Below are 18,571 nucleotides of genomic sequence, written 5' to 3' on the forward strand. Positions count from 1 at the left end.
AAGATCCATAGCAGAGTGAAAGATAGACATACCAGAATTTCATCAGGACACTGAAATTACAGTTAACCTGGGTGTCTAAATTGAGATTATTTTAGGACTATTTATAAATATGTGGGCATAATATAAGGAAACCAAAGAAAGGTTGTACCAGACCCTCATTTTATTATTTTTTTCACATTTATTTGATTACTTTATTTTATATTTTACTTTTTTAATAGATCTTTATTGGAGTATAATTGCTTCACAGTACTGTGTTAGTTTCTGTTATACACCAAAGTGAATCAGCCATATGCATACATGTGTCCCCATATCCCCTACCTCTTGAGCCTCCCTCCCATCCTCCCTATCCCACCCCTCTAGGTCATCGCAAAGCACAAAGCTGATCTCCCTGTGCTATGCGGCTGCTTCCCACTAGCTAACTATTTTACATTTGGTAGTGTACATATGTCAATGCTACTCTCAGGAAACATGTGGAAATGGAAGACCTTGCAGACTTCACAAAGACAGACTGTTGGAAAAAGCCATCTATAATAGGTGCTCAGACTGGGCTAGAATGCAGAGTCAGGAGGTCGCACATGAGCACACAGGAAGTAAAGGAAATAAATATCACTCTGCTGTTGCCCTCTCCACTGCTGGGGTTAGGGAACACACTTGGTAATTCTTGGGACATAGATTCTGAGAAAGAGATAGGCATGCAGGAAGTTTATTGTGGAATGAGTTTAGAATCAACTCCTTTGCAATGAAGGAAGCAGAACTGGGCAAAGGGAGGTGTTGAACCCTGATAGAGTCACAAGGTCTCAGCTAACCCAGGAGGAGTTCAGATATGTTCCTACCGAGTTTCATGTCATAGGGCAAGTCACCCTTTGTGCCCCTACAGGAGGAGCACTGCTTGAACGTGGCCTACCCACAGGAAGGGAGCATAACTCTGAGCAAAGCAGTTTTTTTCAAGTAAGAAAAGTGCCCTGAGAGAGACTAGCTGAGAATGTCTGATACTAGCACTCCTAGTAGCTGGAAGAACAAGTACTTCAGCCCTGAAAGGGGAAGGGTAATATAGGAGCACAGAATAATGTATGGAACACTTCATAAGCCATACGCAATAAGAAGTCTAAGTGAAAGGGGCCCTTGATTGCCACTCACCCAGATTTGCTTTCTGTAGCACAAACCATGTGATTCACGTGATGGAACACAAAGAACATACCAAGCAAGAATAATTAGTTCAATAAAAATATGGTTTCCTTAAGGTATAAAGTTACAGAGCAGTTTGGAATTTGCCCATAAGGATCATGCTGGAATGGGGAGCTCAAAACATTTTCTGACAGGCCTCGCTTTTGGTTTAGAGGAACTGTTAATATATCTCTGATAAAGCATCAGTCCTGAACTGGAACCTGGAACTCTATCCTACAAATAGCTTAATCACATTAGAAAGCACCAACTTTACATATGGGTGAGTGGGAGTAGCAAGGAGAGGGCACATCATTTTAACAGAGCACCCTTTACTGTCAATTCAGACTCTGTAACCAGCAGCTGTCAAAAGATCTAAAGATTTTGCTTTCCCTAGTGTGTCCTTGCTCTGTGCTCTGGCCTGAATTTCATTACCCAAATTCTTCTGTTGGGTACCCTAACCCCAAATATGAAGGTGTTTAGAGACATGTCTTTTAGAGATCTCATTAATGCTAAATTAGATCATGCCGATAGGTCCTTGATCTATATAGGATTAGTGTGCTAATAAGAAGAGAAAGAGAGACCAGAGCAAACCCTCTCTCTTTTCACAGGCACTGAGGAAAGGCCATGTAAGGACATAGAAATAAGGGCAGTATTTTGTAAACTGGGAAGACAAGTCTCACTAGGAACCAAGTTAGTCAGCACATAGATCTTAGACATCTCAACATCCAGAACTGTGAGGAAAAAAAAAAGTATATATATGTATGTATGTAGTTTAATCCACCCTGTCTATGGGGTTTTCATATGAAAGTACAAGCTAACAAATGTACTCTGGTATATATCTGCAAGCTTCTTTGAGAAGGATTGGCATATAGTGACCACTTGTTATCATTGTGGTATTGAAAGCTCTTTCTCCGGATGACCTGGGGTTTTTTTTGTTTTTTTTTGCGGTACGCGGGCCTCTCACTGTTGTGGCCTCTCCCGTTGTGGAGCACAGGCTCCGTGCAGGCTCAGCGGCCATGGCTCACGGGCCCAGCCGCTCCGCGGCATGTGGGATTCTCCCGGACCGGGGCACGAACCCAGACTCTCAACCACTGCGCCACCAGGGAAGCCCGACCGGGTATTTTTTTATTGGATGCAATCTGGGAGTGAAAATTAACTCAAAACAAGAGACAAGGTAATTGACTGTGTGTTGTCTTGTTTGTTTTTCTGATCGTGCTTGGCATCAGTTTTTCACTCCCCAAGTCTTTATCTTTGTTGGTTCTATGAGTAAAGCAATACCCTGGTGGCTGCACGTGTATCTCACCTTAAGATTGCCAGGGTCAATGACCATTTTGAAAATTATGTTCACATTGCCTCTGAAGTGTTTGCAGCACCATATGGTTCAGGTAATTCCTGAACCCTTTCATCCCCACTTATACATGTAGCTCTCATTACAAAGCAGTACCTTTGAACTTTGATTTTGGCAGCCACCTATGAAGGTCTCGATGATCTTGCTCTTCTCCAGAGTTCTTTCCGTAACACTCTGGGCTATCCTGTGTGTCATGGTCAGCTGGGCATGCATAATACACTGCTACCAATGTGTCCTCTGCTCTCTGATTTTTGACCTCTTATTCAACAGTCAGCCATGTTGGACCATTATCTTACCTAGTGTAGGTCCTTATGATGGCCACCTCCTACTTCCCAGGACTTGCTCAAGGCTTGGTCCATCCACGTTCCTGAGGGTCAGAGCTCTGGGTGCCCCCCTCAAAAGTGAAATATATTGAGGACAGGTATAATGAACCTTGGGTCCTGCACAGTCATCTCCATGCCTATTTCCTGTACTTCTGCTGGCAGACATCACCCCATCACCCCCAGCAGCAGAGATAAACCTCTGCCAAGTCTGAACCAGGTCCTGAACTTAAAGACAATTTGAATGTGATCCCTTTTGCACTTGAGACCCCGTGGAACATCACAATTACATACACTCAAGATTTTTCTCCTTCCCCAAACCCAATGTCATGAAAATACAATGTAAAATTGAAGGAGACAACCCTCATCTCTTTCATCCTAGTGGCAGTAGCTTAGATGGGACCTAGGATTATGTATAGAGAGAATGATAGAGGCCAAGGGCCAAGAAGGGGCTCAGCTTCCTGGGTGCCTTGAGTTCTGCCATCCATCTCTCCCCACTCATTCTTAGTGCTCAGGGTCATTGACCATCCTGGGGCAACTTGTAGATCCAGAGATGATAGGTTTTCCGTCCTGCCTTCAACATTTTCTAGCAGGGCATCATCACCCTTTAATTTAACTTTACTACGTTTTACCCTCGTTTTAAATTTGAAATGAGGTTTCTGACTTGAATAGTCAATTTTGGAAGAATATTTGCCTTATACACACACATATATATATTTGTATCTTTTACATGGCAGACTCATTATCTCTTACATCTCTTTCTCTACATTTCCTGGGAGAAGTTTATGAAAATGAATATATTTCTCCCCTACGTAGATGCCAACTTACCCTAGTCTTTCTCTTTAAAAATTTCTCATTATTATACACATCTGACCATATTTATCACTCTAACCAATACTTAATAGGTCAGTCAAAATAAGGATTGCAGTCCTTTGATAAATATTGCTTTTCCATGGAGAATGTAAGCTTTGTGAGGACTGTGTTGGCTTACTGGTCACTAGAGGTCACCTTGAAATGGCCACAGATCCAAAAATGAACATATGTGAGGATCTGGACCCTCTGTCTTGAGTGTCAAGCCCAGGCAGAGGGACTCCACTAGAACCTGATGGAGTGGCAATCCACTAATAGATTAGCCAGGACAGTCGTGGGCACTGTCATGATTGCTGAGACTTCAGTACAGCTACCCCAGCTCACAGGGCCCTTCCTCTGGGAGCTTTTTTTTTTTTTTCTTTTTGGCTACAGGTGGAGACACTGGTGTCAGAAGCTGACTTGGCCTGGGCTACGGGTTCCTACCCCTGCCTGGCCGTTCAAAGACTCTCCTTCAGGACACAGAAAGGAATCAACTCCAGGGGGACCAGGGTCCTTGTTCCCCTCTCTTGGCTGATGGGGAAGTCATACTGAAGCTAGAGGCTGGATACCCACTTCCATTGCACCCATTCACCCAGAGGTCTCCAGAGACAACTTGCTGCCTTCAGATTTCATGAAGCATCTGAGGAGTCAGGACTGAAGTGATGCTGCTTTGCCCCAGGCTTAGACCTGGATGATCCATAAGTCAGGGGCACCTCTTCCTCACTCTTTCCCCAGAGACCTGCAGAAGGTGCCAGATGCCACAAGGGGGCACCAGTGAGACCAAAGGGCTGGAGTGTCTATAAGGAGGCACGGCTCCCTCAGGTGCGAGGTCAGGGTTGGGCTTTCCCTGAGCACGCAGGTGATCACTGTGTGTGGTTCTGAGCCCTCTCTCCATAGCTGAGTGTTACTTACACTCAGCCTCATCACACATAGTTAGAATAAAATAGCTGCCAATTCCCCCAAACAGCTTCTTTCTCTCTCTCTCTCTTTTTCCCTGTTAGTCTCCTTTAAAATATAGTTTTTCTCATGTAACTCAAGAATCTGTAATGAACTTCTTTCTGCAAATAAAATACGTCCAAGTTATTTCCATGGCACATCAAAAACATTCACTGACCCATAGTTCTTACTTGCACAGAATTTTCTCCACTGGAAAACCTAATATGTTCAATAAGTTCAAGGAGTTTTCCTTGTAATATACTGACAGTACACCTCCTATTTCTAATTTTCAGCTGAAAAACTTCAATATTTTTACACAGAAAGTGTTTTTCATTCAAAGAATTGTTATATTTTCACTGAAAATGTTTTTACACTGAAATATAGAAACAGTTTCTCTTGTATTGATTTTTCCCCTAAGCTCTAAAGCTGAACACAGTGTTTCCACATATATATCTAAGACACAGCCCTCAATACCTTAAAAACATTATCAAATCCACTTACCCTTCCAGAGTAGTTTATTCCCTAGTCCTCTTCCCAATCTGCAGGGATTCTCAACACTCTCTTCAGTTTCTCAAGGAAAACAAAAACAAAACAAAAAAAAGAAAACCCTAGCCATTTGGACACTCTTAAAGCCTGACATTTTCAGTGCTTATTTTTCATTAGAACCATCTGGGACCTTTAGAATTACTGATGCTCAGCCCCATCTTGGATTATATACTAATCTCTGCAAAGGACCCTCATCAGAATATTAAACTGTCTCCAGGAAGTTCTAATCTGCAGCCTGGGTGTGACTCACAGTTACCAGAGTCCCCACCCCCATGGCACAGCGTGAGGTGGGGGAGGACAAAGGAGACCCCTGAAGTCAGGTGCAGCTCATGGCAAAGCTTATGCTCTTCCTCAAGGCAGAGCTCGGCCCAGGTTGCATGTGAGAATCACCCAGGGAGCTTGTCACAAACACAGAGCCCTGGGTCCCAGCCTTGAATAATGAAGTCTGAATCACTGGGGTTGGCCTTTGAAATGCCTTCCAGCTGATCGACTGTAGAATCAGGAGTGGGAAGCTGTGGATCCATGATTTCACTGAGCTTAGAGACCAGTGGGAGAGCTAGACTTGACCTGACCCAGGAGTTGCATGAACCATACCGAGTGTGACTTGAGTTTGAGGACTGAAAAGGGGTGGCACCTATGCGGGGTGGCACCATCTGAGAAGGCCTCTGTGCACAGGGTGACTAACAGACATCCTCAAGTAGTGCAAACCAGCTTGATGAATGGCTTTGGGAGATCACAGTAGGGAAGCATCTAACACAGAAGGAGCAAAGACGCCAAAACAAAATTGCACCCACTGTATTCAGGGAATGAGAAGGTAAGCATGGCTGGAGCCTGGATATCGAGAGAAAAATCGTCTTGATTTGAAGCCATCAGTTGACAGGGTGTGAAAAATGTCTGCCCTGAAAAGTCATAAAAAGAGGTTTGGTCTGCATACCAAGTACAGTGAGGGCAGGGACACTATTAAAATGCTGTGGCCATTGTCCGTGGGAGTAACCCTTAATGCCTCACTATTTTAGATCCAATTTGAAAAAACCAATTCATTTCATATATGTTTAGATGCTAGGAATGAGATATTCTAGTGAAGTGGATGCCGTGGGTAAGGGAGGAAAAGGATTCATGAATTGGTCTTTATGAGGAGCTGCAGTTGTCCCCCAAATATGATCTGTATGGAGTATCCTCAGGACCTGGATGGGAGCCCTGAACCCTGGTATCCCTGATACCACCCCTCCATGTTATCTCCATGCCCATTTTCTGCCTTCTCCAAGCAGACCCCACACACGCAGTCACCTCCTCTGACTTGGATACAGATCTTGAACTTAACATTTGAATCTGATTCTCAAATCCACTTGAGAGACAAGGGATTTCACATGACTTTCTCTTCCTCAAACCCAGTGGAATGAAAATAAAATGTGAAATGAACTGGAGGATCCCCTAGTTCTGCCGTGTGGTCAGGGCTTGGATGGGACCCCAAAATGGTAGAGAGACAAAGGAGCAGGGAGAGAGCTCAGCTTCCTGGAGACTTGGGACCTGTCATCCCTCTCACTCTCCTCTCCCCAACATTCTTGCTGCTTGAGGGTCATTAAGCGTCAGGGAAAACTTGTAGATAAAGAATCAGTGGGGTGGAATCCTTCCATCAGCATTCTCTGGCTGGGTGAGCAGAATCCTGTTATTTAATGTTTCTGGACCTCAGTTGCCTCCTTGTGAGGTCGCAGCTAATGCTTCTTACTTTATCACTCACTTTTTGGATAATCTGAATATACGATTTATATTGGGTCTCTTAAACCTGTGTCTCCACAGATCTTAAAAAAGGGTATGAATGAATTTATCTACAAAACAGAGAGTTACAGATGTAGAAAACAAACTTATGGTTACCAGGGGGTAAAGGGGGTTGAAGGATAAATTGGGAGATTGGGTTTGACATATACATTCTTCTATATATAAAATAGATAACAAGGACCTCCTGTATAGCACAGGGAACTCTACTCAATACTCTGTAATGACCTATATGGGAAAAGAATCTAAAAAAGGATGGAGATATATATATATATACACATATTATCTGATGCACTTTGCCGTACACCTGAAACTAACACAACATTGTAAATCAACTATACTCTAATAAAAATTTTTTTTAAAACCTGTGTCTCCACATTTCCTGGGTCAAATTTATAAACATTATTTTACTTTTGTGTAAGTCCAAATTTCACAAATCTTTCCCTTGAACAACTTTTATTGTCATTTACACACATGTAACCTTATTAATTCACTTTTTTTAATAATGACTAAAATAAGGCACAATAACTAGTACTGCAGGTCCTTCACAATATTGCTTTCCCATGGAGACGATAGGCTTGCTGAGAGCTCAGTTGGCTGATGGATCACTAGAGGAGCTCCATTATCTTGCCCCTGGGTAGAGTAGAACATTTGTGGCTGAGGGTGGGATTGGTTCAGAATCACTACTTGTATATCAACTCACAAGCAGAGGGACACAGCCAGGACCTGTTGACATGGGCAATCCACCAACACATCAGTCACCAACAGGTGTGGACATAGGCACATCTTCCTGGGACTGTAGCACCACCATCCCTTCACCAGGGGCCCTTCCCCAGGGCAATCTCTTCTGTCCAGTAAGACCCTATAAGGAGATTTGGTGTGAACATCAAGGACTGTATGAGCAAGGTTGCCCCTGAGGATTCTACTGCTGTTGTCCATGGGAAAGACCCTTAAAGCCAGAATTATTTTAATTCCAGAGTAAAGAAAACCTAGCTAATTCCACAGTTTTATAGAGGCTGGGGTTCAGCACTTTCTTTTTGACTGGAGCTCTTTGTGAAGTTAAAGAATTCAAGAATCAGGGGTGTGCATTTGTAGAGATGAGACAGCTTATTTTGCAGGTGGGGTACAGGGCCTAGAATCCTTTAGAATCACTGCTCTAGTTGAGATCAAACACATCATCTCCAAATTATCCAATCTTACACTAGTTTAGGTACAGCTGAAGGGATTTGGCAGATGTAGTCAGTGAGTCAAAAGGATAATGTACTGGATTAACCTGACTCAATCACTTGTAAGACGTAAGTCCCCTCCCTACCCCCTCCTTTCAGGGGAAGATACAAGGACTCAAAGAAAACATAGGATGTATACAAAATCACAGAGCAAGTTGGAGTTCTGAGGCTCAGTACTTTCATTGAGAACCAGAGCCTTCATACCCAGTGCCCACTGTGGGTGGTGGTCAGTTCCTGGGCATTGGGACCAGTTTCTGCCCTTAGGAGCTCCAGGTCCTGAGACTGTAACTGAGCAGGGCCCTATGGGTCCTTCCCAGGACAGAAACGCCCCCATGTTCTCCACCTGCCTCTTATTATCTATAGAAAAACTTTATCCTCCTAGACCTTCGTCAAGTTCCAAAGAATAAATTTAATCAGAAGTGAGAGAATGCAGAAAGGAAAACAGTCAATAAGCCAAAATAATGGTTCAGCCATTAAACAAAGTCGAGGACTTTTAGTTCCAGCTCAAGGGCTATAGATAATTTCTAAGTCATGTTCTTTAAGCTGTTCTGCAGGTGCTGAAACCCGCACCAGGTGGAAGAAGTTACCTGCAATATATATATATATTTAGGTGACATGAAAAGAATCAAGGATGACTCTGGAGCCACTACACATTAAGTTTGAGCTGATTTAAGATGATACCACTCACTGTATATGCCCCTCCCCTGTCTTGTCATAATATAAACTCCGTAAATCTGAATCATTGGGTAGATTTGTGGATGATTCTTAGATAGTTTTGAAGATTCAAAATTAATTCAGAGTAAGGTCCATAGTAGCCTAGACTACATCTGAGATTCTGAGGGCAAAAAATTCTAAGCACTGTGTTGCCAACCTTCTTGGTGACAATCTAAGCACCTTCCTTCTCTCCCAGCATCAGTTGTCCCATCTATAAATCCCCCTCACATTCTCCCTCTGTGTCCCTCCTTTAGCATAAACAATTCTCTTTGAAAAATGTTCTCTTATAAAAAGAAAAGCTCTGTTCTCCCCCTCTCCTCCCCTCCCTAAACCCTTCTTTCAAATTAAGTCCTTCATAAAGTGTCCCACATGCATCTCTAGAATTTGTGACCACCCTCACCAGCCGAGGCCTGGGCTCTTCCCCTAACCCTCCACTGAAACCACCCTCTACATGACACACATAGTCCTTGAGCCAAACCCAAAGGGCTTCCCTGACCCTTAGCTCTAACCCACGGGAGGGGAAGGTGGTTCATTTGTAGGAATGTCACAAACTCTCACTTTGCCTTTGAGGACACTGGAGCCTAGAGATCCTTGGAATCAATAATGGAGTTAACCCAGTATTAATCTCTAGTTAATCCTATCCCAGTTATCCAATCAAACTGTATTGTAGGTGCTGCATTAAAGGGATTTTGCAGTTGTAATAAAAGTACTAAATTGGTTTATCTTCGGTTAATCCAAAGAGAGTATACTGGGTGTGTCTGATTCAATCACACCCAAGGTATTTAATAGCTGCTAGACCTCCCAAGAGCTTCAGAGACTACCAGAAGCAGAGAGGACCAGACACATTTCAGGAGACCACCTAATCTCCTGAATTCCAGCAAAGCAGAGTAAGTGCCTGCTCTCTTCAGCTCCTGGATTAGGCCCTGAGGCTGCAGAGAAAACTCAGAATGAAAATGGAGGTAAGTTGGAGGAAACCTGATTCCTGTGTGTTTGTGGGAATATGGTTGGGTTATTTGTCTTTCATTTTATTTCATAAGTACTTTTGCAGTCATTAAAAGTACACCCACAACCTTCTCTGTTCTTTGCATATATTCACTCATTTAATCCTCATAGAAAGCCTGATGGAAGGTGTAATGACTATACTCATCTCACACAGAAGGCACCAAGGCACTGCATGGCAACTACCCTGAACAGGGACCCACAGTTGTAACTTCAAAGCTAGGAATGAGAAGCCGGCACTGTGGCTCTTGGGTTCATGACCTTCACAGATGTTCTGAGCTGCCACTCTAGTGCTTGATGGATGTTTCTCACAAATTTATGGTTTTAATGGGATTATGTGTCTACTTTGATATTTCATTTAGGTAGAGTATTTCTCATCTCTAGAAGTTCCATATAGGCTGCTTATATCTTCCTATTATCTCCTTATGCTACTGCTTCTCCACACTTAATCACAGGGAGTCCATTTCTAATGGCTGCTTTAAAGCCTTTCTCTACTAATTCTGACACCGGTGTCACTTCTTAGTCTATGGATCAAGTTTCTGCTAGTGACGAATTGTATTCGTGTTTTGTTGCATTCCAGGTAATTCTAAGTGGGAGATCCACATTGTGCATTTTGGAGTGCTAGATATTCTGTGTTCCTTGAACTAATGTTGGACTTTGTTCTGGTGCAGAGAAGGTACTTCAAAACAGTTTGAGCCTTTTGAGGATTGCTTTGAATCTTTGTTAGTTGGGACCAGGACAGGCTTCTGTCTGGATAATTTGGCCGCACTACTGAGGCAATACCCTTTCTGAGCAGTCTGTGTCTGAAAACCTTGGATTAGGGTTTTTGGTTTCACTCTGGCTGCTGGGAGCAAAGATTCTTCTTGGTCTGAGTGACCCCAGCAATTTCCCAACCTGCTCTTTTCCAGTGGCTCTTACTCAGTCCAGGCAGTTCCTGCCCACACAGGGCTCATATGTCCTTAGACAGGGGACCTCCCTGTAATCTTCAGAGTTCCCTTCATCTCTCTGTCCCTGTCTGTCTGTCTGTCTCCTGTGCAGCTCCCTTATCCTGTACTTGCCATTGTGATACAGGATATCCAGCAGCATTCACTCCTCCAAGATCTCAGCCTGGACTCCCAGGCCCTGTTTGGATCCCTCTCCTTGCTCTAAGGTCTGGACACCCTGAGGCACTCTGTGTGGCCCTTGTGGATCCCCTTCACTTGTTTTTTTTCTTTCAAACCACTGTCCTGTATTCCTGTTGGTCCTGTGTCTGAAAACCTTTGGTTCAATAGTTCCTCTGGCTTTCTCCTTGTTCAGTGCCAGGTTGCATAAAGAAAGAAATCTGCTTTGTTTTGAAATAACTCATTTGTTAATAGTTTGCAACTAATATTCTCTGTTATTGCAGAATGTTTTCTAGATCTGTTCTTAAGATTGATTTTTATTTTCATTGCTGTGATTGGATAATTATTTAAGCCATCACAAGTAAGTTGTTAAGAGATTACCTACTGTGTCAATAGTCATCTTTTATTTTATTTTTCATTAGAAAGTGACATTTCAGCCTGAAATTACTAGACACCTCCAGGAAGTAGAGAAGGTAAAAGAAACCCAGGGAGAAGAACTGCCCTCAGGTAAGATGTTCTCAGTCATGTTTAATTAGAGAAAACTTTCTATCTCACCTCCTTCAGCTTCCCAGTATGAACTGCTCATCTCAGGCCCCAGGGAGGACAGGGCTTCCTCAGAGTCCTGGGACCTCTCTGTCCCCGCCCCCAGCCCCGGTGACCAGAGGCAGTGAAAGTCCCCATTGGGGGGTGGGAAGTGAACCCCTCTTCAGGAGGCCCTCCCAGGAAGTAAATGAACCATCAAAGCCCTGTCAATATTCTCTGAAATTAGCTTATGCAACTGGAATAACATCAGGCTCTCAGATGCTTTCCTGACCTGTTCCAGTGACTATGGCTTGGCATTAGGACTCAGGTTGATGATGAATCCCTCAACATCTCATGTTAAATTTTGTCACCTCGCACTAACTGGATAGAGTCACGTTTGGACCTATCAGTGTAGAGGTAGGGTCTCTGAGAAACCCTCAAGTGTGCATGTGAGATATGCCAGAGCATATCTACATCCCTCTCTCCTTTCCAGACCAGTGTGTTAAACCTTGGAGCAACCATGAGATTAGGAGTTTCCTACAAGAATGGGAACTCCTTGAAGGTGAAGAGTTGAAGAAGAATTATCACGTAGCATCAAGAATAATTGCCAGGCATCTCAAGCAAAGGGGCATAAATAAGAGCAGGAGAAAATGTCTCCAGATGCTAATAAACATGCAGGACTTATATTGGACCATTCATGAAGCCAACCAGAGACCAAGGAGTGAACCCTTGCCATGTCCTTATGGAGAGGCCCTTCACAGGATCCTAGAACACAGAGGGGAGAACAAGGACTTCTCAGGTTTGTCTCTTATATTCATCTTCATGGTTATTTAGTAAGTGGCATCAGCTGGCCCAGACATTGCACTGTCTCCTGAGAAGGGCAGCATGATGGGACTGGTCCCTGCCCACAGGTTACCCCCTTCACACAGCACAAAGAACTTCATGTTCTCAGCATCCACCTGCTCCTCTCTATTTCTCCTCTTTGTCACCAAAACAATGAGGGACTTTACTCATGGCCTGGTTTAGAATAGACATGGCCCCCTGGGCCAGACTAAGTAATAGGCATAGATTCAGGAGGAGGGTAGGTGATGTCATCTCTCTCTCTCTCATGTCCTCCCTGTGCAGAAGTGGCTGATGTCCCACCACCTGAGTACCAGCCCCCTGCGTGTGCCATCCCTGATTGCTTTGAGGAGCTGCTGTGGGCTCCCCCACATATGATCTACATAGAGGATCCTCAGGTACCCAGATGGGAGCCCTGGAACATGAACCTTCCACAGTCAAGTCCATGCCTGTTTCCTGCATTTCTCTCCCTACACCCTGGCCCCCAGCAACAGTGGTCAACTCTCTCTGACAATGAGTCAGAGTGAGAACTTACAGCTGGAACCTGAATCCCAGTTTGATTCGAAGGACAGACAATGGACTAGCACAATTCTATACACTCATGACTTCTTTTTTCCTAGCCCAATGTAATGAGGGAAAAAAATGTGAAAATAAATGACTGTGACCCTCATCCCTTTCTGCCTTGTGCTGGATGCTTGGATGGGACCCAGGATTATAGAGAGTCCAAGGGGCAGGGAGGTGCTCACTTTCCTGGTGACTTGGGACCTGTTAACCTTTCTCTCTACTCTCTCCATCATGCTTCCTGCATGGAGGATCCTTTAACATCAGAGACAACTTAGACATTCAGAGATAATTGTGCTCAATCCTGCCTTCATCATTTCTTAACTGTGTGATAACAGAACTTGTTTAATGTTTCTGAGCCTAAAATTCTTCCCATTAGAATGGAACCTGGTGTTTCTTATGTCAGAAGATAGTTTTAGTATATAAACACACACATGACAAAATCACTTGATGTTCCTTTTTTTTTTAATAAAGGAAACTTTTTATTTTGAGATCACTGTAATTTCATATGTTGTTGTGACAGATAATACAGAGAGGTCTCAGAGAGATCCCTTGTGTCCTTTACTCAGGTTTCCCTCATGGTAACATCTCAGAAAACTAAAGTATAATAACATAACTGGTATATTGACCAGATTCAGCCAAAATACTGAATCACCACAAGAGTCCTCATTTTGCCCTTTTATGGTCACACACATGACCCTCCCACACTCACTCCTTAATTAACTCCTGGCAACCACTAAGATGTGCTCCATTTCTATCTATCTATCTATCTATCATCTATATATCATTTCAAGAATTTACATAAGTGGAATCATAGAGTATGTAACCTTTGGGGATTGGCTTTTTTCACTCATGATAATCTCAGGATTCATGGAGATTTCTACTGCTGGGTAGTATTCCACTAGATGGATGGATATTGTACCACAGTTTAACCGTTCACCCATTGAAGGTCATCTGGATTGTTTCTAGTTTGGAGCTATTTTAAGTAAAGCTGTTTTAAACATGCAGGTACAGACTTTGTAACCACAAGTCTGTGTGGGATAAATGGGGTGCAACGTCGATATGTATGATAATCACGTGCTTAATTTTTTAAAGGAACTGACCATCCAGTTTTCAGATAACCATATCATTTTATGCTCCCACCAGCAATGTATGAATGATTTTGTTTGTTTCCTCACCATTATGTGGTGTCACAATTTATATTTTAGCAGTTCCGACAGTCCTTTAGTGAGTGGCATCAGCAGACCCAGCCCATCATAGTGTACTCTGAGCAGAGCTTAGAATGAAGGGTTTGGCCTCTGCTCATAGGTTTCCCTGCATGTCATCCCAAAGTGGTGATATCTCATTGTGGTCTCAATTTGCAGTCCCTATTGACTAACGACATTGAACATCATTTCATGTGCTTATTTGTCATCTGTATATCCTCTTCAGTGATAGGTCTCTTCATGTTTTTGGTCCATTTTCTAATTGGATTGTTTTCACTCCTATGAATTGAGAGTTATTTATTCTAGTCTACTATGAGATGTGCCTTGTGCAAATATTTTCTCCTTTGTGACTTTTTTTTTTTTTCTCTGTGAAAGCTCATATGGAGAGGATGAAAAGTTTTAAATTTTGATTAGGTCAAATTTATCAGTTTTCTAATGAGTGATGCTTTTGGTGTCAAACATAAGAACACTTTTCCTAGACCAAGGATTTTCTCCTATATTTTTCAAAAAGTTTTACAGTTTTATATTTAAGTCTATGATACATTTGAGTTAAATTTTCATTAAGGTGTGAGGTTAGGTCAAGTTCATTTTTGTGTGTGTTGCTATAGATGTCAGTTCCTCCAGCACCATTTTTGAAGAGATTGTCATTTCTCTTTCACTTTTGTCAAAAATTAGGTGGGCATATTTATGTGAGTCTATTAAAGGGTTCTCTACATTGTTCCAATGATATACATGTCTATCACTCTGTCAATACCACACAGTCTTGATTACTTAGCTGTATAATGAGTTATGAAATCCTGTAAATTGATGCTTTCCACTTTAATCTTTGATTTTCAAATATTGAACCAGTCTTACATCCCTGAAATACACCACTTATTCATCATACAATTCTTTTTACATATCGCTGATTTTAATTTAACAATATTTTGTTATGATTTCTGCATTAATATTCAAGAGGGATGCTGTTTTGGAGTTTTCTTTTGTTGTACTGTCTTTGTCTGATTTGGGGATCAAGGTATACTAGTTATATAAAATGAATTGGCAAGTGTTCCCTCCTGTTTTATTTTCTAGAAAATATTGTGTAGAACTGATGTTAAGTCTTTAAATGCTTGATAGAACTCTCCAATGAAACCATCTGAGCCTGGGGATTGATTGATTGATTTCTTTCATCTTTTGAAATTTTAAAATAGTTTTTTCAGTTTCTTTAATAGTATAGGGGTATTTACATTATCTATTTCATATTAGGTGATTTGTGGTAGTCTGTGTGTTTTTTAGGAATTGGTCTATTTCCTCTAAGTTGTCAAGTTTTATGTGTATACAATCATTCACAGTATTCCATTGTTTCCTTTTTGCTATCTACAGGACCTGTAGTCATGTCCCTTCTTTCATTCCTGCTATTGATAATTTGTCTTGTCCCTTTTTTCTTAGTCTTGCTCAAGGTTTGTCTGCTTGATCATTTCAAAGAATCAGTTATTTGTTTCATTGACTTTTCTCTATTCTGTTTACAATTTTATTTCTGCTCCTATTATTATTCCCTTCCTTCTGCTTCCTTTGTGTTTAGTTTGCTATTCTTATTCTAGATTCTTGATGTGCTAGATTAGATTATTATTTAAAGACTTTTCCTTTTTTCTAATGAATGAACTTAGCACCATAAATTTTATTTTCACCACTGCTTTCACTGTGTCCCATGAATTTTAATGTGTTGTATTTTTTTATTTCAATTTTTTAAAAATTTCTCTTTAGACTTGTTTTTTGACCCATGGGTTATTTAGAAATGTGTTATTGAGTTTCTAAGAGCTGGAGATATTTATGTTGTCATTGTGTTATTGATTTTCTAGTTTGATTCCATTAAGACCAGAGAACATACTCCACATGATTCAATTTTTAAAATTTGTTGAGGCTTGTTTTATGGCCCAGGAGAGGGTCTGTCTTGCTATATGTTCTGTGGGCACTTGAAAAAAAAGTATATCCTGATGCTGAATGAAGTATTTTATAAATGTTGATAAAGATCCTGTTGTTTGATAAGGTTGTTGAGTTATATTTCCTTGCAGATTTTCTGCCTAGTTATTCTGCGTTCTAATTATTAAGAGGGATGTCAAAGTGTTCATCTACATTTGTGATTTGTCTGTTTCTCCTTTCAGTTTCTACAAGTGTTTTGCTTCCCATATTTTACAGTTCTGTGCCCTGGTATATATACATTTAGGATTGCTATGCCTTCTTGTTGGATTAACTTTTTTCTTTATGTAATTTCCCTGTGTCTCAAAACATTTTCTTGTTCTTAAGCCTACCGTATCTGATATTAGTCTCTCCACACTTGCTTTCTTGGATTAATGTTTGCATCTTTTTCCACCCTTGTACTTTCAATCTACTTATATTATTAAGTTTGAAGTGAGTTTTTAGTAGACAGCATATATATGGATCATGTTTTTAAATCCACTCTGTCAAACTATCTTTAATTGGTTTGTTTAGACCATTTACATTTAATGTAATTATTGTTAGGACTAAAGCCTGCCATCTAAGTTCTCATGTGTTTGTTCTCTATATTTCTGTTTCTGTTTTCTTTTTACTACCTTCCTGTGGGCTACTTGAACATATTTTTAGAATGCCATTTCCATTTATTTATAGTTTTTGAGTGTATTTCTCTCTTTATCTTTTTAGTTGCACTAGTATTACATAATATACACAACTTTTCATAGTCTACTGGTGTCACTTTACTTGTTTGAGTGAGGTTTAAAACTGCTCATTTTATGTCCATTTACCCTCTCCTACTTGTAATATCTTAAAATGTTTTCTTTGCATATATTAGGATCATGTCAGACAGTGTTATAATGTTCACTTCAATCATAATTTTAGAAAACTCAAACCAGAAGAAAGTCTATTGTATTTATCCTCATTTCATTCTCATGAAAGTAAATGTATAGGTTCTCATTCTGTCTTTGTTGGCATAAGTGGGAATGCAGACATGGTTTTTATCTGTATTTGGAGGACTGGAACAGCCATTGTATAAAAATTTTTCTATCTGGAAATCCTGCCCCTTCCTTAGTCTTTTGACTAAAATAAAAAGACTTTGTTGGGGATTTCCTTTGGTGTTCATCCATTAGTATTTCTGGGTTGCCAACTTCTTTAGCTCCAACACTGGGATATATGAGGCAAAAAGGAAACCCGTAGGGAAGACAATTGTAGCTGTATGATAGGAGAAGTCTTAGGAGAGTCTGGTGTCATTGAAAACAAAGCTTATAATAGCATAGTAGCCTTACAAGTGGGGAAGGTGCACTAGGAGAATTCAGTCCTACTCAGTTGATTCTTTCTGAATGTTGTGTGTGTTTCTGTATGCAAACAGATATCTATACATCCACACATATTTACATAAATGATAGATATGTCATAAATTCATATTACTATTTCCAATTCAAATTCAGAGCTACAAGGTATCTATATCATGCCTGCATCTCTCTTTTTTCCCCTAGTGGCTCTATTCCTGGGATTCATAAGGTCCAGAATGCTTTAATGCCTTCAATTATTTCTGTGGACCCTGACTTCCTTACCATTGGAGTCAGCAAAGCTCCTCTCAATTTCACCTCTTCCCAAATTGTTCTGTGACTTTCCAGTGACCACCTTGTGGCTGTTTTGGGGTCACCTCTTCCCTTTTTCTAAAATTCCCCAGACAATCCATTGTTTCCCTCTAGTTTCTCCTTCATAGGCCATGATACAATGCAGGTATTGTGACTGTTAGTGATTTGTCCTCATCTACTTGTAGTTTGGGGCTTGTGTGTTGCCTTGTCATCTAGTTTTATTGTAAATGGTGGCCATGCCTGGTAGGTTTTACTTTCTGGTTGCTCTGGCTCTTTTTATGTGACCCTGCTGCCATCTTCCCTGGATCCTCCTCTATATAGTGTTCATTTGCATTAATATTATCATCAGCTTCTTTTGACCATTTTTCCTTGTCATCTTTCTGATCAAATCTTTGCCCATTTTTCTATTAGGTTGTTAGCCTTTTTTCTTCTTAACTTTAAAAACTACTCCAATATTTGGAAAGTCAGCCATTTTTGAAAAAGGAATTGAAAATATTTTTTCTCAGTCTATTTTTTGAGTTTTGACTTTACTTATGGGTAGTTTTTGCTATTCCTAAATAAATTATCTTTATGTAGTTGAGATTATCAGTGTTTCTGTCTGAGCTTTTAAAGTATTTCACTATTTATTTTAAACAAGAATGACCACAACACCTGTCACACCTAACAGAAATTGAGAGTATGTCCTTCTTTTGTTCAAATATCAAGTCAATGATCAAATTTTCCTCTGTCTCATAAACAGGTTTCATTTTGTTTTTACATCTTGCCTGTGTGAACCAGAATCCAAAAAATGTTCATATGCTGTAGTTGACATATCCCTTAACCTTCTTTTAACCTATAGGATTCCCTTCAGTAATGGACACAGAAATACTAATACATAATATAAAATCACAGTTATG

Source organism: Monodon monoceros, unplaced genomic scaffold, assembly GCF_005190385.1.
Source record: "Monodon monoceros isolate NGI ecotype Baffin Bay Population unplaced genomic scaffold, NGI_Narwhal_1 Super_Scaffold_12, whole genome shotgun sequence".
NCBI classification, from domain to species: Eukaryota; Metazoa; Chordata; class Mammalia; order Artiodactyla; family Monodontidae; genus Monodon; species Monodon monoceros.